Source organism: Mauremys mutica, chromosome 22 (assembly GCF_020497125.1).
Source record: "Mauremys mutica isolate MM-2020 ecotype Southern chromosome 22, ASM2049712v1, whole genome shotgun sequence".
Classification (NCBI taxonomy): Eukaryota; Metazoa; Chordata; order Testudines; family Geoemydidae; genus Mauremys; species Mauremys mutica.
In genome coordinates, this window is record NC_059093.1 from 18,940,388 (window position 1) to 18,952,644 (window position 12,257).

The 12,257-nt window shown below is 40.3% G+C and overlaps 1 protein-coding gene across 6 annotated transcripts in view; it reads left to right on the forward strand.

Moving 5' to 3' along the window:
- PKNOX2 (PBX/knotted 1 homeobox 2) overlaps window positions 1-12,257 on the forward strand; it is a 651,385-nt gene that overhangs the window by 575,529 nt on the left and 63,599 nt on the right. The gene's annotated exons all lie outside the window — the stretch shown is intronic.

Genomic DNA, 12,257 nt, shown 5'->3' on the forward strand with positions numbered 1-12,257 from the left:
TGTCGTTGAGGAGATGCAGACCCATGACCAGCCTGTGTGAAATAAATCAAAGAAAGGCTCTGATTTACTTGGGGTTGGTCCTGCTTTGAGCAGGGGGTTGGACTAGATGACCTCCTGAGGTTTTCTTCCTAATCTTCTATGATTCTATGCTAATCCACTTCTGAGGGGCAGGGTGATTCAGTAAAGTTATTCTCTGACCTTATTGCAATAGGTTTGACAAACTGATAGAGTCCTGTGCTTGCCCTCTATGAATACATATTTCAGTAAGACTTTTTAGGATCTGAATCCCAAATATTTATGTGCTTCTGCTGTGGTTAGCTACATTAGCTTAGCAGTGGGCTGCCTCATCCACTGAAGAGTCCTGAACTAGCTAAGGCCTAATGTTTCAGAGAGTTCAGGGTCTGGTAATAAGAACTGCCCTCTACTAAAATAAAGCTCTGTTCCTCCAGAGCTCTTTGGCAGTTCAGTGTTGCAGAGCTTTGAAGCTTGGGAGAACAAAGCTCCTTGTTTAGTTTTCTCTTTACAAAATAAAACTATACACACAGAATGCAAAAAATATTACATAAAGCTAATGATAAAATTACAGTTAATCACGCAAAAATCAAGAGAGGTTAAACTAAAGGTTGCTCACACAACTGTACCTCTGCCTCTTTGTTTGAATGCATTATAAATACAGGGACAGATTCACCCAAACGTTCCTGCTGTGTTGCATGACTCTTATGATGCAAAGCAGCTATAAATCCATTTAAGCAGCAACTTAAGCTAGGTTTACAGTTGCTTTGCACCACAGTAGTGCAAAGCAGCTGGAGTGTACCTGTGAATCTGGCTCAGTCTTTAATTTCATGATCACACACTATTTCTCAAGATAATACAAAAACATATCATACAGGTCTTTTCTACAACCTCAGACAGACACATATAACATCTTGTAGTGCTATGCAGTCCACAGAAGTTGTTTATATGAAATGTATGTGGAAAACACACTTAGACAACGTGCCATGAACAACAAAGAGTCATAACAACAAAGAATCATAATGAAAATGCATTGGCTTTCACAGGGGTTTAAAATCAAATGCTAAACTCTTCCATCAGGAATGCATGTATATTTGATGTCAGTTTATAGAAAAAAAATCAGTTTTCTATGTACTTGAACTGGTCTAGCTAGAAATGTATTGATAACTTTCAAGCCGAGTGTAAATTCTGTACTCGATTTACCGTGCACTGAAGAGACAATATTTAAAAGAACAAACATTTAAAAGCAATTATGGCCTAGTTGGCAGATGCGACTGAGGTAATAGAAGCTGTGGATGCCCAGCACTTCTGAAAGTCATGTCCTTAACAAAGAAAGATGAATGTATTGAATCTCAGAGTGTTCAGAAATGCAGTGAAAAAATACACAGTAATTAACCTTTTATTTTAAGGAATTCCATACAGGCATTTCTCTGAGATATCCCTCAGTTTGGTTCATTCCAGAGCTACAGCTAAGGTATTTATCAGACATTTTAATGTGATTAGGCTTGAGCAATTTACTGTAGAGTTATAGACGGACTTTAAGGTCAGAAGGGACCATCATGATCATCTAGTCTGACCTCCTGATGGTTTAAAGACTTCAAGTTACAGAGAACCCACCACTGACACTAGTTTAACCTGAAAATGACCCATGCCCTGCTTGACGCAACAGCACATTTTTGAATGATCTGCACTGTATAGAACAAAAAATGATACAACAATATACAGCAGTGCACAGGATAATACATCTCTCCTGTCAACAAAAGATATCGCCATAATCACTCATCCTCAGCTCCCACGCACATGAATTATGGAGCTCAGTAAAAAGGTTCATTTGTTTTATTGTTCACCACTAGTTTGTTTCCTTTGTATTCCCCCTCCCTTTTCATAAATTATAGGCATTTGCAGAAACTGATTCAGAATACTGAGATTTGTATTCACTGTGCTAAAGAACTTTCCCAGCCTTCCATTGGAAGTCCACAGAGACAGAGTCAAAGCTAGCTGACAGATGTTTGTGCTTGTTTCATACAAAAAACTATATCCGAAGATAAGAGTTGCAAATTTAAGCACTCAAAATGCCAGAAGTAAGGTTGTCTGTGCAACCTAACTATATGCCTCTTTCGTAACAGAGGCAGGGATCCCTCTGTTTCTATACTCATGTAATTAAAGACTGTCATAATACACACACAGAAGCAGAATTAAGGTTGCATGGGTGTTTCCTAACCAGTTAGTGTTTGATTTTGCCATTTTAACTTTCTTTTAATAAAGGTCATGTGTATGAAGTTTTACGTTTTTTAAAAAACAAGTTATAAAAACTGAAATTCTGTCACATAGAGCCATAATGGAAATTTTTAAAAGCAGGTTAGACAAATACCTGTCCAGGATGGTCTAGATAATATTTAGTCCTGCCATGAGTGCAGGGGACTGGACTACACATGTCCTCTCAAGGTCTCTTCCAATCCTATGATTCTACAATGACTCCTCCCTCTGTGGTTTGAACCCAGTAGGGGAGCAGCAGACACCACTAATTTGGTTGACTTAATTTATCCTCTCTACACACACATCATACAAAACTCATCATGTCTACTTTGAGATGAGATATGATGCAGAGTGGTCAAGTTATTCCATTTCTATAGTAATGGCACAAACAATGACACCAACATGTTAAAATGACAACTTTGAAATATTTGCATTTGGCTGTTAAATAATACACAGTCATTAAACTAAGACAAAACTGGATTTCTTTGTGATCTCAAAGCATCACAACAATAACCTAAGGGTTAAACAAAATCTAATAATAAATATGTATAGGTATCATTATCATCACGTTGTTCACCATTGTGGTCTCTGTTGAGACTTTGGGCATGACATTTTGGGGTACAATCCAGACCAGTGACTTGCCCTGAAACCTGGGGTTCCTCCCAATGCTTTGCTGATGTAGCTCCCAACCTGGGTTCCTCACAAACAGCCAAACAGCATGTAGGTCACCTCCTGAGTGTCTGTGTATAGCTTCAGCCCTTGTCCAGCAGCTCTGAACCCAGCAACCTGTCAGCAAACACCAGCAACACTCTGGCTTCAAACAGCTTTGGTGACTACCTGCAGAGTGGCCCAAACACACTCCCAAACACGTATGTTCTGCACAGTCCAGCCCTCTCCTGGACATTCCAGGTGTGCTAGACCCATTGCCCCTTTAAGGGGATCAATATACAACACTCTCGCTACTTTTAAATCGAGTTAAGAACATAAGAACATAAGAATGACCACACTGGGTCAGACCAAAGGTCCACCCAGCCCAGTATCCTGTCTGCCGACAGTGGCCAATGCCAGGTGCCCCAGAGGGAGTCAACCTAACAGGTAATGATCAAGTGATCTCTCTCCTGCCATCCATCTCCACCCTCTGACAAACAGAGGCTAGGGACACCATTCCTTACCCATCCTGGCTAATAGCCATTAATGGACATAACCTCCATGAATGTATCCAGTTCTCTTTTAAACCCTGTTATAGTCCTAGCCTTCACAACCTCCTCAGGCAAGGAGTTCCACAGGTTGACTGTGCACTGTGTGAAGAAGAACTTCCTTTTATTTGTTTTAAACCTGCTGCCCATTAATTTCATCTGGTGGCCCCTAATTCTTATATTATGGGAACAAGTAAATAACGTTTCCTTATTCACTTTCTCCACACCACTCATGATTTTGTATGCCTCTATCATATCCCCCTTAGTCTCCTCTTTTCCAAGCTGAAAAGTCCTAGCCTGTTTAATCGCTCCTCATATGGGACCTATTCCAAACCCCTAATCATTTTAGTTGCCCTTCTCTGAACCTTTCCTAATGCCAGTATATCTGTTTTGAGATGAGGAGACAATATCTGTACACAGTATTCAAGATGTGGGCGTACCATGGATTTATATAAGGGCAGTAAGCTATTCTCCATCTTATTCTCTATCCCTTTTTTAATTATTCCTAACATCCTGTGTGCTTTTTTGACTGCTGCTGCACACTACATGGACATCTTCAGAGAACTATCCATGATGACTCCAAGATCTCTTTCCCGATTAGTTGTAGCTAAATTAGCCCTCATCATATTGTATGTATAGTTAGGGTTATTTTTTCCAATGTGCATTACTTTACATTTATCAATATTACATTTCATTTGCCATTTTGTTGCCCAATCACTTAGTTTTGTGAGATCTTTTTTAAGTTCTTCACAGTCTGCTTTGGTCTTAGCTGTCTTGAGCAGTTTAGTATCATCTGCAAACTTTGCTACCTCACTGTTTACCCCTTTTTCCAGATCATTTATAAATAAGTTGAATAGTATTGGTCCTCGGACTGACCCTTGGGGAACACCACTAGTTACCCCTCTCCATTCTGAAAATTTACCATTTATTCCTATCCTTTGTTCTGTGTCTTTTAACCAGATCTCAATCCATGACAGGATCTTGCCTCTTATCCCATGACAACTTAATTTACGTTTAATTTGAGTTACCCAAACAAGTAACAGCACTGGATTCGTTTTGACTAAAGAATAAAACAAGTTTATCTAACTACAACGAAATAGATTTTAAGTGAGTACAGGTATTACAGTCAGAAGTGTTTACAAGAGAAATAAAGATAAAACATTTTCTAAACTTAAACTAGTCTTGGCTCGAGGTGAGGTTTTTACCACAGGTTCCCAGTAACAATGCTAATCAAATTCTCAGGCCAGGATCCGCTCCCAAAGTCCAAAGGTTGTTTCTTTTGTCTTCTTAGATGAAAGAGAGTGAGAGAGATAATGTGTTTCTACCCCTCACTTTCATAGTTCAGTCACCCATTGATGACAGAGACAAGGAGTCTCACTGTAAAAGAGGTTTCAGGTTGTCGTTTGCTAAAATGCAGATTTGCCTTGTCTCCCACCTTGCAGTTTTGAGGACTTTGTTTAGTACTTATATGTAAATTGAGGTAAAACACACACATTCCTTTAAGACTGCTTGACCAGTCCTGCCTAACTGGGGCTACATGGGTTTGAACTTGTGCTACCAACATCATTCTGGGGAAATTCATAACTTTACAGATAATGTTGCTACACATTTCATCATAATATTATTGACCAGTGAGTTATTAGTTTTCAAATTATTATCTCACAAGGCATGTGTTTGTTTTTTTTACAAAAGATTACAGTGCTGAGTAGGGGTGCATTTGGCCACAATGGATGATGGCCACAATTCTTCATTGTCTTGCATGTACACAGTTCTGTATGGGGAAGATTGTTCTGACTACGGATAATTGATTGTGTAGAATCCTCTGCTGGTACAGGCACAAATAAGGTCTTGTGGAAGTTCTGCAGAAAAGGACCTAGGGTTACAATGGACGAGAAGCTGGACATGAGTCAACAGTGTGCCCTTGTTGCCAAGAAGGCTAATGGCATTTGGGGCTGTATAAGTAGGAGCATTGCCAGCAGATCGAGGGACGTGATCATTCCCCTCTATTCGGCATTGGTGAGGCCTCATCTGGAGTACTGTGTCCAGTTTTGGGCCCCACACTACAAGAAGGATATGGAAAAATTGGAAAGAGTCCAGCGGAGGGCAACAAAAATGATTAGGGGGATGGAGCACATCACTTACGAGGAGAAATTGAGGGAACTAGGATTATTTAGTCTGCAGATGAGAAGAATGAGAGGGGATTTGATAGCTGCTTTCAACTACCTGAAAGGGGGTCCCAAAGAGGATGGATATAGACTGTTCTCAGTGATACCGGATGACAGAACAAGGAGTAATGGTCTCAAGTTGCAGTGGGGGAGGTTTAGGTTGGATATTAGGAAAAAAAATCACTAGGATGGTGGTGAAGCACTGGAATGGCATCCACCAATCACCTGGGGTTTCTTGCATCCAGCCTTAGATCCTGTCCAGTGCTGTCTTTCTGCCCTTTTCACAGTGTTACTGCTATCATATCTGTCAAAGACTAATTACAGAATTAGCTTTGTTAAATTCCTCTAGGATCTGCTTTAGGTACTCAGCAGTGAATTCATCAATATGTGGGATTTGTCTCCAGCCATCATTTGTATGACAGCCATGGCACCTCTGACGTATACTATGGTTTCTATGTTACATTGTCAGCTTCCGGATTCTTTCAGCTTGAGCTTCCAGCTGATTCTCTAAGTCAGCTTTGTCTGTTCTTCTCACTGTTCCATCAGTATCCAAGAGGGACATAGACACAGGTCCTTTTGGGTGACAAAGAACAGTTACCATAGAAAAATCATCACTGCACCTTACTAAGGATGTGGCTGTGCGGAAAACAGTTTCTGAACCGATAGCTGCTCTGACTGTCCTTCACTTGCCAGACTTAGATATGGTTTTCCTGGCCATGTCAGCAAATGTTTTGATGCCAGATTTCTTGACTGGACTGAAAAAGCTACATGTCCCATCACAATCAAGTGCACCTCTCACAAATTTCTCCATTTGTTCTTCACCAACACCTGCTATTTTCAGCAGACCCTTGTACATCTGATATTACATGCACTGCAATAGATATGCTGATAAGCACCTCGGGATGTGATTCAGAGTCAGATGGGTTTCTCATATTGTTGTTGACATGGGTTGTAGGAATAATAACATGCTCTTCATCCCTCTTCAGTGCAGAGACAAGGACTTATTTGTGGACTTAGTCTTCATTACTTCTTGTTAGGCATTTCTTTCTCTCATAGCTTTTTCATATTCATAATATAGAATATCAGGGTTGGAAGGGACCTCAGGAGGTCATGTAGTCCAACCCCCTACTCAAAGCAGGACCAATCCCCAGACAGATTTTTGCCCCAGATACCTAAATGGCCCCCTCAAGGATTGAACTCCCAATCCTGGGTTTAGCAGGCCAATGCTGAAACGACTAAGCTATCCTTCCCCCCTGGAAGCTATACAGTCCAAACTATGGCCATGCAATCATAGAATATCAGGGTTGGAAGGGACCTCTGGAAGTCATCTCATAGAATCATAGACTTTAAGGGACCATTATGATCATCTAGTCTGACCTCCTGCACAATGCAGGCCACAGAATCTCACCCACCCACTCCTGTATCAAACCTGTGTCTGAGTCATTAAAGTCCTCAAATCATGGTTTAAAGACTTCAAGGTGCAGAGAACCTTCCAGCAAGTGACCCGTGCCCCATGCTGCAGAGGAAGGCGAAAACCCCCCAGGGCTTCTGCCAATTTGCCCTGGAGGAAAATTCCTTCCCGACCCCAAATATGGCAATCAGCTAAACCCTGAGCATGTGGGCAAGACTCACCAGCTAGACACCCAGGAAAGAATTCTCTGTAGTAACTCAGATCCCACCCCATCTAACATCCCATCACAAGCCATTGGGCATATTTACCGCTAGTAGTCAAAGATGAATTATTTGCCAGAATTAGGCTATCCCATTATACCATCCCCTCCATAAACTTATCAAGCTTAGTCTTGAAGCCAGATATGTCTTTTGCCCCCTCTACTCCCCTTGGAAGGCTGTTCCAGAACTTCACTCCTCTGATGGTTAGAAACCTTCATCTAATTTCAAGTCTAAACTTCCTGATAGCCAGTTTATATCCATTTGTTCTTGTGTCCACATTGGTACTAAGCTTAAATAATTCCTCTCCCTCCCTGGTATTTATACCTCTGATATATTTATAGAGAGCAATCGTATCTTCCCTCAGCCTTCTTTTGGTTAGGCTAAACAAGCCAGGCTCTTTGAGTCTCCTTTCATATGACAGGTTATCCATTCCTTGGATCATTCTAGTAGCCCTTCTCTGTACCTGTTCCAGTTTGAATTCATCCTTCTTAAACATGGGAGACCAGCAGTACACCCTGTATTCCAGATGAGGTCTCACCAGTGCCTTGTATAACGGTACTAACTCCTCCTTATCTCTACTGGAAATACCTCGCCTGATGCATCCCAAAAGCGCATTAGCTTTTTTCACGGCCATATTGCATTGGTGACTCATAGTCATCCTGTGATCAACCAATACTCAGAGGTCCTTCTCCTCCTCTGTTACTTCCAACTGATGCGTCCCCAATTTATAACTAAAATTCTTATTATTAATCCCTAAATGCATGACCTTGCACTTTTCACTATTAAATTTCATCCTATTACTATTACTCCAGTTTACAAGGTCATCCAGATCTCCTGTATGATATCCCAGTCCTTTTCCGTATTGGCAATACCTCCCAGCTTTGTGTCATTTTCAAACTTTATTAGCACATTCCCACTTTTTGTGCCAAGGTCAGTAGTAAAAAGATTAAATAAGATTGGTCCCAAAACTGATCCCTGAGGAACTCCACTAGTAACCTCCCTCCAGCCTGACAATTCACTTTTCAGTACGACCCGTTGTAGTCTCCCCATTAACCAGTTCCTCATCCACCTTTCAATTTTCATATTGATCCCATCTTCTCCAGTTTAGCTAATAATTCCCCATGTGGAACCATATCTAATGCCTTACTGAAATTGAGGTAAATTAGATTCATTGCATTTCCTTTGTCTAAAAAAATCTGTTACCTTCTCAAAGGAGGAGATCAGGTTGGTTTGGCATGATCTACCATTTGCAAAACCATGCTGTATTTTGTCCCAATTACCATTGACCTCAATGTCCTGAACTACTTTTTCCTTCAAATTTTTTTCCAAAACCTTGCATACTACAGATGTCAAACTGACAGGCCTGTAGTTGCCCAGATCACTATTTTTCCCTTTCTTAAAGATAGGAACTATGTTAGCAATTCTCCAGTCATACGGTACAACCCCTGAGTTTACAGATTCATTAAAAATGCTTGCTAATGGGCTTGCAATTTCATGTGCCTGTTCCTTTAATATTCTTGGATGAAGATTATCTGGGCCCCCCGATTTAGTACCATTAAGCTGTTCGAGTTTGGTTTCTACCTCGGATGTGGTAATATCTACCTCCATATCCTCATTCCTATTTGTCATTCTACCATTATCCCTAAGCTCCTCATTAACCTTATTAAAGACTGAGGCAAAGTGTTTGTTCAGATATTGGGCCATGCCTAGATTATTCTTAACCTCCTCTCCATCCTCAGTGTTTAGCACTCTCACTTCTTCTTTCTTTGTTTTCTTCTTATTTATATGGCTATACAACCTTCACTATCGGTTTTAATTCCCTTTGCAAGGTCCAACTCTACATAGCTTTTGGCCTCTCTCACTTTATCCCTACATGTTCTGACCTCAATAAGGTAGCTTTCCTTGCTGATTACTCCCATCTTCCATTCCTTGTAGGCTTTCTGCTTTTTCTTAATCACCTCTTTGAGATGCTTGCTCATCCAGCTTGGTCTACAATTCCTGCCTGTGAATTTTTTCCCCTTTCTTGGGATGCAGGCTTCTGATAGTTTCTGCAACTTTGAATTGAAGTAATTCCAGACTTCCTCCACCTTTAGATCCCCAAGTTCTTCAGTTCAATTCACTTCCCTAACTAATTTCCTTAATTCTTTAAATTTAGCCTTTTTGAAATTAAAAAACCCAGTCACAGATCTATTTTTGTTTATCCTTCCATTTAGTTTAAACTGAATTAGCTCATGATCACTCGAACCAAGGTTGTCCCCTACAACCATTTCTTCTATGAGGTCCTCACTACTCACCAAAACCAAATCTAAAATGGATCCCCTCTTGTTGGTTCAGCAACTATTTGGTGAAGGAATCCATCAGCTATTGCATCTAGGAAAATCTGAACCCTATTATTACTACTAGCACTTGTCCTCCTGGGAAATTAAAGTCTCCCATAATCACACAATTCCCATTAGTATTTACTTCATTAAAAACATCTCTCCATATCCAAATCAGATCCTGGTGGTCTATCGCACACCCCAAGCACTATCTCAGGGGAGACTCTAGTAGCTTTCTTCCCCAATGTGATTTTTGCCCAGACAGACTCTGTCTTATCTGTTCCATCCTTTCTTATTTCTTTACAGTCTACCTCATCATTGATATACAATGCTACTCCACCACCTTTGCTTTTATTTCTGTCTTTCCTAAACAGCACATAACCTTCAATACCTGTACTATCTAGTCCAACCCCCTGCTCAAAGCAGGACCAATCTCCAGTTTTTGCCCTAAATGGCCCTCTCAAGGACTGAACTCACAACCCTGGGTTTAAGCAGGCCAATGCTCAAACCACTATTGGAGCACAGCCTTCAGTGTGAGACAGCTGGTCAGCAAATTTGAACTGAAATTATAGAAAGCTATTATAATCACAATTTGGCAATTAAGAAGATGAAAACATTTCATGTTTGTATATTGCAAAATGTTGACATCTGCCAAATACTAAACAGCTTAATGATTTCTAAACAAATGCCCATGCAAAACCAATAAATTTTCAATACATTGTTGACTGGTAGCTTTGACCAACAAATACCACATTAATGTGCTGAAATTAACTTCTACAGTAAAAACTGTAGTTATGTGGCAGTGTTTCTGGAACTGGGGGTGGGGGGAACCAAAGACTCATTTGAGTACATTCAACCTTGCCTACAGGTTTATGGCATCACTTGACAACTCCATATCATATCTCATTGAAATGTACATAAAATAAACTTTCAAATAATATGATGTGTGTGCGTGTATGGATAGGTACATTAAACTCCAAACGCATGGCCCTTTTTGGAGACTTGTCACATACCTACAAGACCTTCAGATCCACAGCACAGACATCTACTATTTGAGTTAAAGAGTTAAAGTGGTGGCAATAGATGATTATCTTCAGTGTGGATCAGCCACTACAGTGGAACATGGCACACGCTATGCTAGTGGTTACATAACCAAGAAAACATACCATTTTCTGCATTATGTTGTGCTCTCCTGATCCATATACTGTCACTGACCCACAGGGTTAGATCTAGCTCTATTGATCCAGGGATGAGGAATCAGGGATCCCTATTTTCTGGTCTGTGTTATGCAGGAGGGCCATGTACATGATCACAATGGCCCCTCTTGGCTCTCAAAACTAAGGGGGTGCTATTCATTATTTGCCTTATCACAGTGCCTATGAGCCATCATCATGGACCAGGAACCCACTCAGATTAATATATTATGATGCCAGAAGGAAGCATTGTGGTTATCTAGTCTGACCTCCTGTATAACGCAGGCCAGATAACTTCTCTGTATTAATAATTCCTGTTTGAACTAGAGCAGATCTTTTATAAAAACATCTGAACATTCCCAGAGATGGAGATTCCACCACAAACCTTGGTAAATCATTCCAATAGTTAATTACACTCATTGTCAAAACTTTGCACCTTATTTGTAATCTGAATTTGTCTAGCTTCAACGTCCAGACATTGGATCATGTTCTACCTTTTTCTGTTAGACTGACGAGCCTTCTATGAAATTTCTGTTCTCCATGTAGGTACTTCTAGACTGTGATCCAGGCACCCCTTAACCTCCTCTTTGATAAGCCAAATAAATGGAGCTCCTTGAGTCTTTCACTATAAGGCATGTTTTCTAATCCTTCAATCATTTTTGTGGTTATTTTCTGAACTCTTGCCAATTTTTCAACATTCTTCAAGTGTGGACACCAGAACTGGACATGGGATTCCAGTGGTTGCAACAGTGCCAAATACAGAGGTAAAATAACCTCTTGACTCCTACTCAGGATTCTCCTGTTTATACATTCAAGGGTCGCATTAGCCCTTTATGCCCTTTAGCCCCCCACACTGGGAGCTCATGTTCTGCTGATTATCCACTCTGACCCCCAAGTATTTTTCAGAGTCACTGCTTCCCAAGATAGAGTCCCCCATCATGTAAGTATGGTCTACATTCTTTGTTGCTAAATGTATGACTTTACATTTGGCTGAATTGAAATACATATTGTCTGCTTGTCTCAGTTTACCAAGCAGTCCAGATTGCTCTGCATTAGGGACCTAGCCTCTTCATTATTTACCATTCCCCTCAATCTTTATGTCATCAGCTGATATTTTTTCCTTCCAGATCATTGCTAAAAATGTTAAATAGCATAAGGTCGGGAACTGATGCCTGTGGGACACCACTTAGAAATACAAGTGCTCAGTGATGATTCTCTGATTACAATTACATTTTGAGACCTATCAGTTAGCAGTGTTTTTTAATCCATTTAATGTGTGCCAAGTTGATTTTGTATCATTCTAGTTTCTTAATCAAAATATGATGCCATATCAGTTTTCAATCCACCACAATATTATTATGAGGGACAGAGCCATAGTTTTTCTGTAGCGCTCAGCAAAAAAAGTTATATAAATCTGAAAATGTTCAAAGCTCTCATTTTTTGGAG